Source organism: Gambusia affinis, linkage group LG05, assembly GCF_019740435.1.
Source record: "Gambusia affinis linkage group LG05, SWU_Gaff_1.0, whole genome shotgun sequence".
NCBI lineage: Eukaryota > Metazoa > Chordata > Actinopteri > Cyprinodontiformes > Poeciliidae > Gambusia > Gambusia affinis.
The window spans coordinates 18177995-18198951 of NC_057872.1; the positions used below are offsets into that span (position 1 = coordinate 18177995).

Here is a 20957-nt window from a genome sequence, read left to right on the forward strand (position 1 = left end):
AGCATGAGAAACAAGGCCATCAGATGGTTTTCTTGGAAATCCCCTCGACTGTTAGAGGCTCTGAGTGGGTGAAGGGCCCGTCTCAGCGGGAAAACGCAGTTTTCTCTTTTTTACTGAAGACCCACTCTGAGAGGAGTCAGCAATTGTTTGTTTATCCCGGTTTATTCATGGGGGATCCTTCATTCAGCTTGGAAACATTTTTCAGTTTACATTGGTTAAATATTTAAGTATTACCAGTGCTCAGTATAATTTCTCCAGAGGATCAACATCACAGCTTCTTACCCTTAATGAGGAAGAAGATTTTACTCCTAGAAATTGAGAGAATACTGTCAGTATGTTTTCTTATTTATCTTTGAAAAACACACGGGGCTGTGAAAAAGTATTCCCACATACATATTTTTTTTTAAAGTTTTTGCATTTTTTGTTTTACTGAAATGGCTACACACAAAAAGTGATCTGAATAAATTTTAAAAAAATGCAATTTTCAAGCAATTTTATTTGGGCCAATGTAAAAATATTATTCCCTTTCACTGTGCAGTGACAGCTTCCTCCCTATGCACTGCTGTTCCTATAAAACCAAAATGAACCTTTTTAGGAGTGGCCAGTGTACCAACGTTACTCAAAAAGAACAATAACTCATCAAAAAGGCTACAGGCCTCACTGGACTCATTTAATACCTCAATCTCCTCCTAAAAAAACACAAAAGTCCATCTTGATCACCAAAAAATATTCTGTAGACTGCCAGGAGAAAATTGGCTGTGCCTCCTATTACACCTGGTGAAAAACAAAGCTTTTCATTAAAACATCATCATACCAACAGCTAGTGCTGAGTAATAAATCAATAATATATATTGCAACAGACAAGAGATCAATAAATAGAAAATACGTCCAATAATTTCATCGAACTCAGATCCAGAGCCGCACTGCATTCTGGGGGATGTAGGCAGAGGAAACACTTTACCTGCTCACCCTCTCGTGGCCAAGGTTGGTGACACCAACTAACTCACTCGTTCTTTGGTTACCTAGCAACAACTTGTTGAGAAACCTGTGGTTACCTACAGAAACATGGAGAGTAGCTGCAACAGCAGCAGTTTAAGGTTTTGAGTGAAAGGAGAAACTGAGCACAACAACTTGAGAGGAAACTGCAGATGAAACAGGAAGAGCCACCAGCTTGACTGTATTCAGAAATGTAAAACAAAAAAACTAATCAACGATTAACGATATCAACCGCTATGAATACCTCATATCGTGGTACATTTTTCAGCCATATCGTCCAGCTCTACCAACACTAAAGTATTATGGATTTTCTGGGGTTGCTTCACTTCTTCAGCTCCAGCAAAACCAACTCTGAAAGGTTTTGGAGCGGCCTAGTCAAAGTCTGGACTTAAAGAGCTGATTTAGATTCTGACACTTGACCTTAAACAGGCAGGTCATGCTCAGGAAACTTCCAACGTGATTGAATTAAAACAATCCCGCAAATAATAGTCGGCAAATAGAAAAATTACTCTTTCACATAGAGAGGGGTTGAATTAGAAAGATTTTCTTTTTCTCCATTTTAAACAAAACCACCATTTAAAACAGCATTTAACTCTGGTTATCTTCCACCAATGAGAACATTTCTCTTGTGAATTTCTCTTTTAGAACAAGAAATAGAGAGTTAAGGAGGAAGTTGAGTCTCATTTAGTCTGGTTTGTCATCCATTGCCCACCAATGTGTCACAACTCTCCTTGACAGAAGGAAGCTGCATTCATGCCTCTGGAACATTAAAATCTGCTGAGTTTCCTGATGGGAAGTGCAGCTAAAGAATAGATGAATCACTTATAGAGGGTGACAGGAACTGGATGCAGATTTAAAAACTGCATCCCCAGAAAGATGATGATGCACATACAGTGAGAGTCAAAGGTGATGAAACTATTCCTGGAAGGATGTTTAGCAGCTCAGGATCAAATGAGTCATTAAAAGAAATAAAAAACACCAAATTCAACACGAACACCCACTATTCCTCCTGGTGGTAGAGGCGCAGCAAGGCAGCATTTTAAAGCAACAACGTTTACCACAGATCCACACCGCACAGAAACTCCTGAGGCTCAAGAGAAGCACAAACTCAGGTGAAGAATGAGCTCAGCAAACTCGGGATCATTAGCTGGTTGCCACACCAAGCTAAAAAAATAAAATCAGTTGCAGTTTTATTCCCCTTTGTGCTTTCAACAAAGTATGTAAAAACAGCTCTGTCTGGTCCAACGCACAGCTTTTCTACAACTGTGGCCAAATGTTCACATACATCCATTATAAGCAGTGATGTCAGAATACTTCAGGTGTTTTGTGCTTTATTTGAATCAGACATTGGATGATTAAGTTACATAAAGCTAGGAATGGTAATTAATTGATTTGGTCACTGTAAAATCTGTTTTTACACTTATTTTAAAATAAAATAGCAGTTCCATCTATGCATTCATTATACTGGTCAACAGCAAAAAAAAAAAAACCTGTCTGGGGTTTTTCAGCTGTTTCAGGGAAATTTTGATGTGCTGAATCCAAAAGTCACATTGGTTTTGCTCAATCTGGTCAACCTTCTGAACTATGGAGCAACATGAGCATCAAAATGCACGACTTGTTCTCTCTCATATGGATCGGTTTGCTGAGAATCTGGAATCAATGAGTGACAAGCAGGAGGAGCGAGTCCATCAGGACAGAAAAGAGATAATGATGTAATGTTCAATTCACATGTACTTTCCCTTATCAGTGTTTATTATACTATTTACAGGAATCCAAGTTTGCAACATTTAATTAATACACTACTAGAAAATGACTTTTTCTTCTGAAAGCTTTTTTGGATGGGAAATATTAATGGAAATGAACAAAAATATAAATTTGTAACAAACTTCCACAAAAATGCAAAACAGCTGACAATAAAGAACATTCTGGTGTGTAATAATGCCATCAGATAAAATGTTGTTTCAAATGTTGACTGTCTCTCATAACGTATTTTTGTGTTTTTATGATGTAAAGCACTTTGAGCTGCCTCACGTTATTGAAACGTGCTTTACAAATAAACTTGACAATGAATTTATGTTGACGATGACGAAAGCTAATAAAGAGGAAGCACAATTAATGGCAACGACCTTTTGTGGAGAAATGACTGAGTTCCCAAGGTAAATCTGTTTGAATATGTAGTCAGAACCAGGAGTGGTGGGATTATGACGCTTCAGTCATAATTTATTCCCTATTTATCACTTCTGGCTTCTTCTGGGGCAGAATTATGAAGTATGTCCTCCATTAAAGATGTAAAATCATAACATGACCGTTCAGGGTACAGACGCTTTAAAAACTACCGCATGCATATCCAAATTAAACCCAAATACGGAAGGGGCTAAATTTGATTCTTTGTGGGGTGAAAAGATTGGAATTAGGCCATTCAGATTACCATTAAAAAGTTAGATAAGTATGAATGTACCCCTGATCTCACTCCACAGTGTGCAGACACTCTGTCTACATTTAAGAAGGATCACCAAACAGGCTATGTGAAATGCTTGAAGTGGCTGACGTGAAAAGGGAGTTAATCATATTTTCTGCCTAAAAAGGATAATAATTTATTGTATGCAGAGGATTGACTTTAGTCAAACAAACATCAAGAGAAAATTGATGGGAAAAACCCACATAAGCATCAAAGTTTCCCCAACATTATTCAAACATTCAGATGTGTGACAGGGATTTAATCTGCCTCAATTCATCATCTTTGGACCAGCATAAAAAACATATTTGGAAAAATTGAGAGCAACATGTGAAACTGTGACAGCAGCTTAAGGGCAAACATGATTTGTGAAACCATGATGCATTCTATAAGCAAAATATGCACATCTAAATAACCTTTAAAGAGGAACTGAATATCACCATGTCAGCCAGCAACTTCAAAGGAAATAGAAAAATGCAGCTCCTTCATGCATTTCCAGTACTGTCCTGGGTTACATCTTCTCATCAATCAATCAATTATCAATACAAGTGTGATAACTGAAACTAAAGTATTTATCCCAATTACCAGCATGTGAATGATGAAAAAAAAACAAAAAAAACAAGGTAATTTGAAATTGAAAGCCCAATCAGGTTATATTTCAGGCTCTGTTACAGTAAAAAACAGAGTTTGGTACTGGGTCACAGTGATCCAGAACCGCTGTATCAGAGAAACCAATCACAAGGGAAAAACTGCTTGACCCAGAAGGAGCTTCTGTGAGAAAAGAAAACAGAAATGAACAAAAAGAAGAAAGACTGAGAGCTGAAACATGAGATTGAAAGAAGAAAAAAAAAAAACCCTGAAGGTCTTATTAGCACTGGGGCGTCGTATTAGCTGCAGCGTGTGAACCACATCGACTTGCTCTTTGTGCGAATGCAAATGAAGAGCGCTGAAAAAACAAGAGGGTTAGAGTTTCCTGTGGGAAACCTGACAGGACTGACAGTAGCTCAAACACAGAGATGTTTCTTGGGGCGAGAGACTTCACACATGTCGGGACAAGAATCCGAACTCTTCTCAGCTCCTTTTCCCAGATTTTACCCATCAGGAATGAGACACGTCCAGGTTCTGCTGGAAGCCCGTTAATGAAAGGCTTGTCTCACCTTCAGTAGAAGTGAGGTTATCAGATACCTGGGAATGAACCTTTGCTCTTGCCCGAGGAAAGTTTGACCTCTTTTGGAGTGTGTCTGCAAAACTCGTGATGGAAATTCAGCAGGAATGAGGCGGCGTTGGCGCGTTAATGAGACATTTCTGCAGAGTGTTATTTTTTGAGTTGACTTGTTACAGCTAACATCTCAAATTCAACTCAATCTGGAAGAAAAACTGAGATTTAATCTAAGGATTTTATATTCATACAAATTTTTGGGTTAAGGGATGTGAGTTAATCAATCCATACATTCATGCCTGAAGATTTCCATAACCATCCATTAATCATCGAGTCCTCCGTTTGTCCCTTAATCTACTTATCCATTTAAAAATCATTAATTGTGCCACTGTTATTGCATATTGAAATGAAGAACACTTTCTTTATGACTGCACAACCTCCTTACTATTTCAGCATCTCAGCCACTGAAGATAAACATATCGGTATTAACCGATATTTTTCACTCCATAAAAAATCTGCTTTATATGCATATATAATCAATATGTAGAGTAAGGATGTCCAAAGGTTTTGCTATTGTACGCCGAGGATTTTAGGATCATTTTTGCGTTTTCTTTTTCAATCAAATTACTGCATTAGAAATATTTGTGAGGAATTTTGCGGTACATTTCCTTCACTAAAGCTCTTCCAAAAACTAAATATAGAAGAAAAAAAAGATCAGAAAAAACAGCAAGCAGACGGATTGAACACACAAACATTTCTGTTCTTTAAAGACCTTAAAAAGCTTTAATTTGTTCCTCAACAATAAACTATAAAGTAACAATAAGTAAGGCTGAGGTAGTGCTGCAGTAGAAGAAAACTGCTACATCCAAGGGAAGTTATTCACTTAAACTAAATGTTACAATATACTCACAGTTATACATTAGTGTATAGAAATGTATGGATTTGTTGATTTTGCATGGATTTCTGCAATTGATGAAATGCAAGAAACTGAAATGACTGTTTTTAGTTGTTTCCAGAGCTGTATATGTTTTGTACAATTTTTTAAATAACATCTCTGAATATGTCTCTTTTTTGCAACATGTAGAATTTCTTTCAGTCTGCATACCCCAGTTAATGATTAATCGATTACTAAATTAGTTGACAATTATTTCTAAAATCAATTTTTCTAATTACTGCGACAGACTGGCGACCTGTCCAGGGTGAACCCGCCTCTCGCCCGGAACGTTAGCTGGGGATAGGAACCAGCAACCCTCCCGACCCCATCAGGGTGTATGAAAAAATGGATGGATGGATGGATGGATGGATGGATGGATGGATGGAATCTTTCCAATCAATCAATCTAGATGTGCACCCAGCTATTTATCCACAATCTATGTTTTTCCATCCATCTTTTTGTTTATCATCCACCCATTCATTTCTCTTTTTGCTGCCTGTCCATCCATTCATTCCTCAAATTTTGAAGTTTCCATATTTAAAACCTGTCCACTGTAAAAACATCTACATTTTTGTCTTTTTAAACAAGTTGAGCCTGGAAAAGTATGAAATTCTGACATGGAGAACATGAAGGAAACCTGAATCTGTGATCTCACTGGCAGCTGTCAGGAAACAAGCGGAGGTTTGAGTGGAGGACGGGCGACGGCACCATGCTACTGTCGCAAACTACAGAGAGAAAACAGCCACAGATGGACAAGCAGTGGATCATCATGAAGGAAAATTCCCAGCAGTATTCACACGAAAGAACCAGGAATGACAGAACAAGCGTGAGGGAAAAATAAAAATAAAAAATCATCTCATCGCCTGCAGGAGGTTGACAGTTTTACATTCAGTGAGCTGCGATTGAAACTGAGAGCTGGGGAACAAGAGAAGACAAGGAGGAAGAGGGAGAAATGAAGAGCACAGCAGAGATCAAGTCATACAGGAATGAGATCAGCGAGACTCGGCGTTCTGAGTCAAAGTGAGAAAAGCAGTCGGGCCTAACCCAGCCCTCCAACAGCTCTTCAGCTCATCTCTAATGGCTTCCAGCTCAGGAGACGTTAAAGTGTTTCTGACATTTCTCAGGACTGCTTAATGTTTAACCACAGCAGCATGCAGGCTAATAAAAACACTTCACTGCCACAAAAACCAAACAATGGATCGAAAATGTGGCAACCTGGCTAATATAAAGAGTGAGCTTTGCTGCGGCTCTAGCCACACAAACACCTCTCTGTTAAAAGCCTCAGGCTGATGCCTCTATCACGGTGCCAGCCCTCCTCCGCCCTCTCATCAGGACAAAAAGAGCTAAATTACACATCACACAACGGTTTCCTGATGGTAATCTACCCGTTCAGACCTGGTGGACGGAGGGAGGGAGAGCGACGCATCCAGCCCACTCAATGCGGCTGCTGTTGCAGCTCACATCCGTCATATGCAGAGGAGACATATTGGAAAAGAAAAGTAGCCTTTGATGTTTAACACGGTTGTCTAACATATTCCAAGAAGGTTTGACAATCGCCTGCTTTGCCAAGAGCCATTAGTGAGTATTAGAAGTGTCCTGAACCACAGGAGGTGCGATGTGTGCTGGAAACGCTGCTAGAAAACACAGCTTTTAACGTTTTAACAATGAGACGGAGTGAAAAGAGGAAAATGAAAAAGGGCAGACCACATACTCATCATGTTCAGGAATTACAGCACTCTTTATGCATGTTTCAAATTTCTTTCAACAACACTAAGAGCTGGCGCAAGTAATATAACTAGGCAAATTAAACCGAAGGAAAAAAATGCCTTTTTAAAGCTAGATAAATTAAACAAATGCAGTTTCTGGTGAGGAATTAAATTAGATATATTTCCACATAAAATAGGTCATATTGCATCAGGTGCTCAGGCTCAGAACATCATGCCTCAACATTTTGAAGAGGTTTTGCTCGGTTTAAACCTCAAACATTTAGCCAGGAAGCTGCAGCTTGGTGGATTCTGTCACCTCTAACTTTTCATACAGGTGAAAAGAGCCAAAATAATCTTCATTTTACATGAGTGACAATTTAGGATTTGTTTTCTTAATTATCATAGAACAGCAACCTTTTAGCACTTTAAAAAATAAATGTCTATGAAGTTGTTTGACTTATTTTGTTCCTGAATTCACATTTTTGTTCTTCCATTTGGATCTCAACTGCTTCTAAAAACAGTCCAAACTCAAAAAATAAAATAAAAAATCCAACCAGCTAGTTTTGGGCAATTAAGATGCTTGTTTTTTTTTTTTTTTGGTGTTTGGAAACGAGCCATTTTCAATAACCTCCAGAATATAACATCACAAATCAGCAGGCACGACCCTGCTGATTTGGTTGCTAAGTAAATCAGCCGTTACCTAGCAACCCCAGCAAATCCCAGCCCATTACCTAGCAACTCAAGTAGAGTTACAACACATTTGGTCAGCTGGTTTTACCGCTGTATGTGCTGTACAATGGCTACTGGAAAAGACAAATGCTTTGCTGTTGACCTGCCATCCAGGAACCAATTGCTGCATTCGTGTTGGCTGTGCAGGAGGCTCTACTTCTGCTTTGCAAAGATGTACGGTTGTGTAACTGTGCATCTGTTTGCAGCCATTCTCATGCGAGTGTGTAAATGTTGAGTTGGGGGCCGTGGCCAGCAGCAGCTGACTTGGATTTAAAGAAGCCTTAAAACAGCTCATTATGAAAGACTAAAATGTCATTATCCAAGAACGATTTGTTTTTCACCAAAAAAATAATCTGAATGTTTTGTATAGGCTATAGACCTATCCTAACCTGTTCAAGGAAGCATAGTAGGTCACCTTAAAAAAAAAAATGTCAAGAACAGCAGCAGTTTTATAAAAACTGTTTATTACTGCTGCAAACACACATGATAAAAGAATGAGATCTAGATATTTCAGCTTCGAACACAACTCATTTTAAATGCCTGAAGTGAATTTAAACGAAGCTCTTTTTTAGAGTGAACTGGGGTAGAGAAAAAAAAACGGTCTCCTTCCATCCATCATTTACAGAGCGCCATCTTCTTCCAAAAGCAACAACCACCACCTCCAGCAAGTTGCTGAAATGTGTGAAGGAAGCAGGTTCACGGCTGGTTCCAGCCCGCTGGATTCAGCTGGATGGCGTCTCTCATCAGATCATTAACTGAGCATCATAAATTTCAGAGAGGCTGGAAAAAAAGGCCCGTAGAACCTTTTGTGGCTCCAGAGCCGGACAAATAACCTAAAATGATTTCTAGAGTCAACGGTTGTTTACAATGGCTGGATTTTATTTTTTATTTTTTTAAAAAGGTGGAAAAACACGGTTTGAAAACTCTAGTCAAATATTTCTAGGGCATTTCTTTCTCCTTTGGGCTACATAGCAGCTACCAGCCAACATGGCAGAGCCCCCTGCTGAGCCGTCAGCAGCACGGCTGCATTGTGTGTAGGGGAGGTGCTGGGCGCCGACACCGGGGTAAAAAAAGGAGAGTAACTGTACATCAAAGCCCAACAGTGATGTAGGAGCGAATCACTTCACTTATTTTTCATGAGGTCATAAAAAAATTATTACAGATGAAAAATCATATATTGGGCAGTTGTTACCTGTCAGCTCCTGGATTTTTTGTGCTTTACCGCTGATACCGAAACTCTCAGAGTTAAAGAACGACTCCAAGTTATCAGGGTTTGCGTTGTGGCGGCACAAGGAGAAGGTCTGTGGTTAGAAATGACAGCTGGAACCTTTTCTGGGAGGATTTTCCATGTTCTCTCTGGGCTTTCTCCAGGTACTCCGGTTTCCTCCCACAGTCAGAAACATGCATGTTAGATTCATTTGCGATACCGGCTCAAGAAGTTTGAGCGTGCTTCCACGTCTGGCGCTCTCTTGTGTCTCTCTGAGTGATCATAACATGGGTTATTTATTCTCTCACAAATCCTTGAATCACAGAGCAGTAACCAGAACTCGGGTGGAAATATTCTGTTAAGTATTCAGGCAAAAGCTGGGCGATAAATCAATTTGATTCATTAATCATATTTTTAGTTTTTGAAGATTTGAGTTCTGGAAAATCAGGATTTTAATATTAAAGGAATGAAGCAGTAAGTTTAAGAACTAACACAAAAATATTAAATGAGGAATGTTAATCATCTTGTGAAGTAATTATCCGTTTTAGAAGGAAAAAGTTGTTATTTTAAACGTATCAGCATCAAATTACCATTGAAACCAGATGTATTCACACACTGAATAAAAACTATTTAAGATGACAATTATCACTCATCAAGTTTTCTGGCAATTAAATGGTAAATGGACTGAACTTGTAAAGCGTTTTCCAGTCATTTTGACCACTCAAAGCGCTTTACACTGGAGTCACATTCACCCATTCACACTCACACACCGATACGCAGATCAGTAGGCGATTTGGGGTTAAGTGCCTTGCCCAGAGGCACATCGACATGTGGCAGGAGGAAGCTGGAATTGAACCTACAACCTTCTGATTGCAAGACGACTACTCTACCATAGAGTCACAGTCGCAGAAATAATTTTGGTAATTCCAACTAAGTTAATATAAGAAAGGTTTGGTCAGATTTAACTTCACACAGTGAGAAAAAACAAAAAAAAAATTTATTCAGTCTATTAAAATATCAGTAGCAGGACTGCGAATGACGCTACTGAAACGTTTTTCCATTAAAACTACTTTTTCCTCATAATTTTCAGATTGCTTTCTGGTAAAATTGCAGGTTTATTCTGCTTATTTTGCAACTATATTATATTGTCCTGATACTCCGTCATATAACTTGCAGAAATGTGGATTGAAATAAAAGCCACTTCTTGAAAATAATTTTTTTTAGAAATGAAAGCAAGAAAACAAAATGTTTAATACTCGAAATAAAATCAGATTTTAAATTTAAGCCCAGACCCAATTCAGACTCTTTTGGTTTATTTTTGTTTTTCAAAATGTCAATATTATCCCGTCTCTTTTTAATTTGCTGTATTGCATTAAAGCAATGGAGACAAATAATCTGAATGCAGTTTTCTCCTGGCATCACGTTGGTATTTCCATCTCTACAGTCAAACATGGTGGAGGTCCCATCATTCTGTGGGGATTTTCCCCATTAAAGGGGCAGAAACTAAAGAAAATCTCCAACAGAAAGAATGCGTATAGAAAAATTCTGGTAGATTTTTTTTTGTCGGCTCAGAATCGAAAGCCTGGAGTGAAAGTTTATATTTCAGTAGGATGACCTGGAGAGGGCTGCCAAGGAAGCATTTACAGTGGTGGCACTGGGAATACTCCAGCCCTTCCACTTTAAAACCAGCTGCCAGTTTGAATTCACTTCTTCTTCACTACTTCTACTTTTCACTGAAATCATTCTTTTTTAATAAAGCTGATTTATAGCCTTGGAGCTAAAACCAACAGACACTCTGGAGATAAAAAAAGCAGAAATACTCACTCCATCATTCAAACCAGTCAACTTATAGAGCCTTGAAAAAGTGTTCAGACCATTAAACCTTTCTACATTCTGCCATGCCAACACCAGAAATTTAGTTTTAGGGCTACTAATCAACACAAACCAGCTCAGGGAATTAGGCGGGATGGATAAATAATTCTAGGGTTTCACAGAACAAATGGATTTTTACCGGACTCTAGATTTACTAATTGTGCCATTTCTGAAGGAAATTGGCTGCACCAGACTGTATCTGGGGCAAGGCTCTCAAACTCATCTTTATTTTGTGCCGTATCTAGATTATGAATGTTGTCAAAGGGCCAGTTGTTCCAAAACATACTGATAAAACCCATTAATCTGCTAAAATATAAATAACTGTCTTTGGATTTGATAAGTGCTTCTTAAAATTAATATATCAAACATCTTTTCACGCTGATTTCATTTGATTGATACAAATAATAGTTAAGCACACAACTGTTCTACTTAGATGTCCCTGAAGACTCCAGAGGGCCGTTTTAAAAGCCACGGTGGGCCGGATTTGGCCCCCGGGCCTCAAGTTTGATTTATATGTAAATTATTTTTGACACCAAGTGTCATTTTTACTCACGCTTCCCAAATGTGAGTGACCTCATGTTGACCACATCAAATTCCAATAAAATACAGAAATATATGGTTGAAATGTGAAAAATGTTTAAATAAAATAAAAAAATAATAAATCAGGAGTATTTCTGTATGTGAACATTTTTGGGTTTTAAGAAGAGACGTGGTGAGAAATGAACCAGTGGGTGAGCTGCTGGACTGAAAATGTCCGTTTCTTTGTAAGATGACCTTCAAGAGGCGAGACGTTAAATTTTAGGACGAACACAGAGCTTCTTGATCTAAAACCAGAACAAAGCAAAGCTTTGAAAGGTCTCGATAAGACAAGTTACAAAATCCTTTGAGGAAAATTTATCCAGTTAGCGCTTACATCTAAATCCCGGCAAGGCGTCACTGATGGAAAGAGCAAACAGATAAATAATCGGAGAGGACAGCACAAAGCAGACTGGAGATATGATGAATGAGCAGAGGAGGACAAATAAAACATCTAATGCTGATTTAAAGAGGATAGAAGGTGAAGGATGGGAAATCTGTGCTCAGAGGTAGAGGTAGAGAAAATCTGATTTTCCAGAAAATATACTCCAGGTGATCAAAGGTATCAGGAAGGAGTGAGAGGATGACGAAGAGTCTTGTAGATGTGGATTCATCAAACAGATGTGAAAACTTAATGTCATCTGAAGCTCAGGAAAATCAAAGATCTGGACGATTCGACTGAAAAATGTTATCAAGGCACCAGCGTTTCGTATGAGTCAATAGATAATTATTGATTTTGTTCTAAATATCAGAAATATTGCCAAACTGGTGGTGTGATTTTTTTCTGTCTTATCTGAAGTTTTCACTCCACACTGTTTTTTCTTTTTTTTTAGGCAGTTACTCAACAAGTTGTTGCTAGGTAACCACAAGTTACTCAGCAGGCTGTTGCTATGTAACCAAAGAGTGAGTGAGTTAGTTGATGCCACCAGCGTAGCTTAGCCAGCTATGAGAGGTTAATACTTTTCCTCTGACTACGTCTCCCAGAATGCTGTGCGGTTCTGGATCCAGATTTTAAAAATTACTGAATATTCTATCAGATGTACTGATATTGATCACCGGTCTATCACAATATATATTGATTTGTTGCCCAGCTGCAGCCACATCTTGCTTAAAGTCCAACCACTCAATAAACTGTTTGTTTTACTGTGTTTTTGATGACATGCATGCAGCCACATTTTCTCCACACTCAATTGAAAAGTCTAGACTTGGTGTCATGGTGGTCAGCTGAGTTGTGCCTTCAATTGGTTTTCTTCCCCATTAAAGAGGCGGCTGAAGAGTGTGAGAGAGAACAGTGGTGGTGCTGCTTCCTCAGACTTGGATGAATTCCTCCACCGGCCTTCCTGCTCAGCCTGTCGGGAGCCAATTATGAGCAGAAGCAGACTTTCTGATTAACACACGACCGCCGCGAGAGGAGACTCAGAAAAAAGCCTGCTAGTATGGATTGAAAACACCCATTATCACCGTGTTCTCTCATGTGATTTACCAGCCACATTAGACCGTTAGCCATAAAGATCAGCCAACTGTGCAAACATGTGGCTCAATTATCACATAGGGTCCGCACAATGACTCAACAGACAGGAATTCAAAGCTGCTGCAGGCTCCCTATTCACCTGCTGAAAGTCTTTTCACATAGAAGCGAGTCATAAAAGGAGGAGCACCACCCGAACAAAGCCCCAGACAACAAACTGAACTCTGGTCACTGATTAACCAGACGAAAACCAACTGCAGCTAAACATCAGCCCCACTTCTTCTCTGTTTGAATGAATCACTGTGCTTTCAAAGGCAACAATAACTAGAATATGAATGGGCCAGAGACCCACAATGAGGCAAACCAGGGATTTTAAAACGTTACGGATTAATTGCTCAACAGGAAAAACACCGGAGTGACTGGATTTACTTTTTTTTTCCCCTCCAGGGGGTCTTTTGTGGGCTCTAGTGTCCCTTATATGACAGTAGGCTGACAGGAAAGAGGAAGACATGTGACAAATGTCGCCGGGTCCGGGAATCGAACCTGCGACGGCCGCGTCGAGGACTCAAGGCCTCTAAATGTGGGTCGTGCTATCCACTACGCCACCACAGCACGCCCTACTTTTTTTTTTGACTGGAGTAACTAGAGTTTGTGTCGGAGTGCTACTTGGTTCACGCATGGGTAGCGTCGTTCACAGACTGCCACTAGGGGGAGCTAGACCGCAAAGAGGAAAAAGTGCCCCTCTGAAATCTTCTGTTAAGTGTATTGTGTGTAGCTAAAGGCGGCATTTGATGTCAACAAAAATTTATTTTCTAACTCATTTAAAGCAGGAGAAAAAAATAATAATGCTCACATAAATCTTTGGGCTAGTCAAGTCTTTTTTTCTATTTCTCTCAATTTGCCAATTTCAATTTAATCCAATTCAGTTCAGTTTATTTATAAAGCGCCAATTCACAACAAGGCAGCAAGTAAAATCAATTGAAATGGTTATTTTATAGGCAATAATATGGAATTGCTACTTTGTTAGCAAATATTAGGGCTGAAGCAATTAATCAGATTAATGAAATAATCACCAACTAATTTAGTAAACAATCCTTAAATGGAGTTTACAGACACAAAAACGACATCTGCTGTAAAAAACATTTTCAGAGCAGTAATTCAGCCAAAACATACATACATTTTACAGTTAAAATAAAATTTGTTCGTAAATATTTTTCAGCCAAAACTACATAAGTGGCAAAATTTTACCTTCACCTGGTCAGATTCACAAAAAAAAATATAAATAAAATGTTAATTTACTTATTTAAAAAAGAAATTTAGTTTTTGTTTATTTGCTTTTTTTAATGCATTTCTAAAAAGGCTCAAGTGGTTAAATGGAAAATCTGTAGAATGTTCCTTTTTTATCAGATTAATCATAAGAATAACCGATTAATCGATGACTGAGATAATCGTTAGTAGCAGCCCTTGTATATCTACATGCTGTTCAAACTGTGTCTATATTAAATCCCACATCACTGCCATGTGCTGCTCAAGGTCCCCCTCTAGCACCTGTCCCCAGAATGTGTGTGCACGCCCCTGCATGTCAGGTCTGCAGGTCCTTTCCAGTATGTAAAACATATTTAATGGGTTTTTTGGCTGCTGTATCTCTGTTTTATTGATGAAGAAGAAATAAACGCACACTCACCCCAGAGTCTGGGTCACAAGTTCATGCTGCTTTTATTTTGTGTGTCAGAAGCTGAAGGTTTTGAAAAACACTTGAATATCTGAAAACACTCCTCCTCAGCTTGTTGCACCGTACTGCCTGTCAGCTGGCTGAAGAAAGGCCAAAACGACTTCTCCTTGCATAAATAAATAACTTCAGATGTTTGGAAATATGTCTGATCTAATCAAAAGGAGACTCCGAACACTCGCATTCGGATCATTTTAAATCTGCAGCTGGTGAGAAACAAAGAGTTTCTCTACTGAGCAGCCGACTGCAGGATCCACTCAAGGCAAAAGAGAAACTAATTAACCTGCTTAGAATCAGCAGCAACTTGACACAAAGGTCTAATAATATTATTGTAATGAGGACATTTACTCAAACTGTCACTAAGTTTAGCAGATCACAGCTGCTAGATGTTTATTTCATATCTTTCCATACGTTTGCGCATCACTAAGACAGTAAACAGTCATTAGATTGACCTTATTACCACTGTAGCAACAATCGACATCAAACTGAAAACACTTGAAATATTAAATCAAAATTAAGTAGGTTAATAAATGAGTAAATTATATGTAAAGACAAATCAAATCGTAGAAGAAGGACTTTGTGAGGTTACTTGATTAAAAAACAAAATTGAAATAAAGTAATTTCATGGTGAAACTTTTAAGCATGACTGAAACCAGAACAACAAAGATATAACACTAAAACATAAATCCAACAGATAAGACATTAAAGCGGTTAATGTCTTATATCACCTTAATAATAGCATTGGAAATAATAGTTTTTCCTTTTTGAATAAAAGCTTTTGCAACAGTAGACCATAATAACGTCTTTTCAAGCCTGATTGCAACTTCACCTTAATTCTAGATTGACATTAAGAGATAATTTTCCTAAGACTTCTTTTGCTGAGTCTTCACTTCTCTGATAAATCAACACAGAAGCAAACAGCCACACCCAAAACGCAGGCCATCCTTCATCACAAATCACACAAACCTATTAACGTCATTTTGTCCTAAAACTGCAGAAACAGAGACAAATCGATAAAAAAGCTGTCCTTCAGGTCTTATACTCACACAGCTGGTGTGCCCAACTATTTGAACTATTCCTCGTCCCTTCGGGCTGCTCAGCTGATTAAAAAAAAAAAAGCAGCTTCACGGGGCCAATTGCTCTCGTGGGACACTGTGGAGGAATTAGCAGCCAGATGCCCATTAGACAGAGATCCAGCAGACATGTGCTGGCTGGGAGGAACTCTGCATCACACTTCCAGTTCCTCCTCTCTTTATGCCTCCGCCGTTGCTCCAGAGGCAAAGAAGGAGGGACGAGGAACAGAAAAAAAAAAAGGAAAGCATTTTACAACCTCTGCTTGTGAAAAGCAAAAACACCCCACCTCCTCCGTCCTCTTCTTCCAAACAATTTAACAATGGTGCACCTCCTCTGAATTGCCTGCTCAGTGACCTGCAGCCAAAACATCGAGATGTTGCCGAGTGTGTGCGCTGGGAAAGGTGACCACCCGCTGAACGGATTGTTTTAACGCCTCCATCAGGCTACCTTCACTTTGCTGAGGAGAATGCAACGCCTCCCGCGTTTTAACCTTGCCCCTCAAGTCAAAACACAGTTTTTGAGCACAACCCTGTGATTTATTTATACAGTTCTGCTCTCAGAATAAGAGAGAACAATCATTTCACTGTTGCTGCCCTTTCCCAATGACTCAAACCACAGAAAATATCCAGTTGGAGCCGTTGCTTCAGAATCTGAAATATTTTCTTTATCAACATTGCAGCGGGTGGCTCCGGGTTTGGCTCTGTTGACCAAAACTTAAAGTTTTATCACAATATTTTGCAGAACTATTGTAACAATAAAAAGGGATAAAGCATCTTTTTTCGTCAACTCTGACTGAGTCATGGCAATTGTAGCCCCACAAACACAAACAATGCTGCTAAAAACATCCATTAGCGTGTAAAGAAGTGTGATTAGCATCAATAGTCTACATACTGTAACTGTATTTTCAAATTTATTGGTTGTTTTTTATGCTTTCCTTCAACAGTGGAGAAAATAGTAAAACTATTAATCCTGATAACAGGACAGTTTAGTGGGTTTGTAAACATCATTAATGGGAATTTATTGTGACAAGAATAAATCAAAATTCTTATTATGATAAGAAATTCATCAAGATAACATGATACCAGTCAGCTTTCACTCCACAGCTGGAGGAGAGAGAAATCAAAGCTGGTGGTCTTAGAGCCGGTCACCTGGGCAGATGAGGTTAATTGTGTCTGTGTGTGTGAGAAACAGATAAATTAATGAATGCATGACAGTTATCAATACTGAGTCTTCCAGAAAATAAGGACAGACAGAAAATCTATTCAAAAGTGAGGGAGTTAATGTCAGCAAGTCTAGACATTGCAATTTATCAGAATGAAACTCCATGAAGTAACCTAATGAGCAAAAGAATAAAAAAATCATTGCATTTATTAGCCAATTCACTCCACAAATGTACCTTTTATGGTCGACTGGCAGGAATACGTAGGCTACGTGCAAAACACGTCGCTTATGCCAGAAAAGTAATCCGAATCTCTCCTTCCCGTACCAGGGAACATGGAGGTGGCAGCATCATGCTGTGGGGATGCTTTTCTTTGAGCTTTCACAGTTAATAATACAGATTTTGTTTTATCTGCCTAAATCTAATTAAGAAACTAGTGAGTGGCCGTAACGCAATTGAAGTCCGCCAAGTTCCCTTCAATGGGATTTGCTTAGAATAAATTATTATCATGTGTTAAATGATTAAGGTGAAGTCCTGAGTTAAAATATAAACATGCCCCAGATCATTTACTGGTCAACAAGTCAACACCATGATGCGCCCAGTCGGAATATTTCTGTTACTCAGTCGCTGGATGCCCAAATGCGTCGCCCCGCACAAACGCGCATAAAACGAGGCGCATTGCTGGGAGCTGATCCGCGCGTCTACGAGCCTGTGGCCGATGTCCAGATCACACCGAGACTCACAGACGCCAAGCCAAGACAGACACACAGACAAACACACGGACAGCAGGCTGGAAATATCCACTGCAATATTATTATAGCCGCTTATTATGGAGTAAACGCAAAGCGAGGAGGAAAGCGCGTGGCATTACGCGAGTTCTATCTGTACTTACCTTAGAAAAACAGGGAGAAGAGTGTCGTAACAGCGGTCCAAACTTTGGGGATAAGCTGTATTTATACAGCAATGCCTTTAACTACACGAGTCCACCAGAATAATTCAGAATAATCCAAGAGTCCGAAGTCTGTAGTTCAGCCAAAACTCAGAAAACAGTCAAATCTTCTTGTTGTAAGCGCCGACTTCCTCTTGTCACTTCAAAGACACAGATATTTAAGACTTGTCAACAAAGAAGGACGGCCATATATGACCTACACTGTGGAGGAGCGCACCGTGGAAGGTCTCCGCTCCTTGGTCGCTCTCTGAATGCGAGCCCCAGCCACACCGCCTGCTCTCCGGGTTCCGCAGCCGGGCCAGCAGGCGCCGCCAGGTGCTCATTTACATAACTGCACCGGCTGTGTCCAATCACAGCTGCAAGCAAGGTGTCTGATTGAATATTCCAGCGTGCAGCTCAGCCAATCAGAGCCGCCTAGGGGAGGGAGTTACGTACTGGACAACAGCTATGAAGCACACAGGACAAACAACTATAATGAGTAATTTAGAGTAACCAATTAACTTTGCATGCATGTTATTCTGGAGTGTGGGATGACGAGGGGTCGCCTCTTCCAGAGCAAACAGACAAGATGTTGGGATCAGCATGAAAAATAATATTAATAATAAGAAACATCAAACCTACAGATCTCACAAGGTGAACAAGTCTAAGATCGGACAGTGAAACAGGCAGAGAAATGGATCCCGTCACAGAAGGAGCCAGAAAAAACAGCGAAACCGGAGGGAGAAAATAGGTATGGAGAATAACATTAGACACAGGTGAGGAATAAAGATTCGCTGTGGAAGAGAATCAGCTAGCAGGTTGAGAAAATATAAATAAGTAACACAGGAAGCCTAAAGGAGTCAAAGGTTACAAACTAGAGGGGAAATAATTACACAAATAAATCAGAACAAAATCCAAAAGTTAGAACAGAAGACAACTAAATACAAAATAGAGTATTTTATCTTAACTTGGTATCAATATTATATGAATAATTTTGATAGTATTGATACCAAATCAGTATCTGTATCAGATTGATATCAGATCTATACCTTCAGATCCCCTTATGAAGTCGTGTGTCATAGTTTTGGGTCATTTTGTTTATTGTTTATCCTGTTCATTTTGTACACAGCTCTAAACTTTGTTCAAATTTTTTCTAAGGTTTTAACAATATAATTCAAAGGAAAAATCACCAAAACACCCCAGTGTAATATCTATCCATCCATCCATTTTCTAACACCCTTGTCCCTAATGGGGTCGGGAGGGTTGCAGGTGTGTATCTCCAGCTACTTTCCGGGCGAGAGGCGGGGTTCACCCTGGACAGGTCGCCATTCTGTCGCTGGGCAACACAGAGACATACAGGACACACAACCATTCACACACACACACCTAGGGAGAATTTAGAGAGACCAATTAACCTGACAGTCATGTTTTTGGACTGTGGGAGGAAGCCGGAGAACCCGGAGAGAACCCACGCAGGTGTAACCTCACTAATTGTGATCGGGAACTTCGATCGGGTCTGCGTTGTGTTAATAATTAGCCAGTTCATGAGAAATGGGCGCGAGGTGCTGTACTCGCGGTGTTTATCCTGATCCCTGATCAGTTTCTATCCTGTTCCACACAGAGGGATAAACAACATTCCATCTCATCCTGTCTCCTGGCTAAGTTTTTGGACTGTGGGAGGAAGCCGGAGAACCCGGAGAGAACCCACGCATGCACAGGGAGAACATGCAAACTCCATGCAGAAAGACCCCGGGCTGGGAATCGAACCCAGGACCTTCTTGCTGCAAGGCAACAGCTCTACCAACTGCACCACTGTGCAGTCCTCCCCAGTGTAATAAAATTTGATATATCAAACTATTATAATAAAAAGCATCTCTATCAGTTGAGCAATAATAAAGAAACCCAAACATAAATAAAATCCAAATTATGAACTAGCTGGCTAATTTTATCTGAAATGCTAACATTAGCATGTTTGCTACCAAAGGCTAATTGTATCTACTCTGCTAAAGGTGACTTACTTGCTAAACTTAGACACTAATTTTGAATTAGCTATCTAGCTAATGTTTTATAATACCATAACAATAGCATACTAGCTTCAAAGAGCTAATGGAAGCTTATCTGCTAAAATTAGATAAAGTTATAGCAACAGCTATAAGCTAACTTTAATTGATGTAACAATGGCATTTTAGCTACGAGTAGCTAATTTCAGCAACTATGCTAAATGGTTGTTTACATGGTAAAATTATGGTTGAAATATTGAACTTTAACAAATATTGTAACGTTAGCTTCCAAAAGCTAATTTAACGTCTGTGGAGATGTGTGTGCTAAAATCAGATAAAATTCAAGAATGACCAAATGGCACTTTAGTTTCCAATAGCTAATTATAAAAACTACGTACATTTTTATTTACATGCTGGAGTTAAGCTAATATTCGCTAATCAGAAAACTTTAGCTAAAGTTTTAGCATTACCTTGTTTGCTAGCATTAACTAACTTTAGCTAGACGGCTAACCAAGAAAGGGTAAATTGTTTTAATAATACATGTACTATAAGCTGTAAACATATGAAGTCATAGATGTAAAGAGCTGAAATAGTGCCAAGGTTGTAGACGTAGCTGCAGGCCAAGAAATGCGAGTTGTGAAAAAAAGAAAAGAGGATCTTAATGACATGCTTTCACACAGCAAGAACAATTTGGTGTAGTTTCAGTTTAGCACCAGTACAATTTAAATGTGGGTCATATGATCTAGAAGCAGTTAAACTGATGCATGTAAAGGAAATTGTTTCAGCTGCTCATTGAAGTGGATTTATAAACTTTTAAACTGTTTAAATAATCAGTAGTAAAAGTCTCTGCATCTGGCCAGGCCCATTCATTGTGGACCCTGTACTCAACGACAGTATTCATCTCTTAAGGCAACTTTATTACAGAGTATTGGAGGAGTAACTGTATACCATTACTGCCTCTTGGC

The 20957-nt window shown here is 39.2% G+C and overlaps 1 protein-coding gene across 5 annotated transcripts in view; it reads right to left on the minus strand.

The window, feature by feature from the left end:
* ddr1 (discoidin domain receptor tyrosine kinase 1) overlaps positions 1-18313 on the minus strand; it is an 87745-nt gene extending 69432 nt beyond the window's left edge. The window contains exon 1 of one of the 5 annotated variants that reach the window (XM_044116813.1): positions 17957-18313. The gene's annotated coding sequence lies outside the window, so the exon portion shown is untranslated. Of the gene's footprint in view, positions 1-15877; positions 15895-17956 lie in introns of those variants that run through there. The other 4 variants (XM_044116815.1, XM_044116816.1, XM_044116817.1 and 1 more) reach the window with 4 other exon arrangements.
* Positions 18314-20957: the final 2644 nt, after the last annotated feature.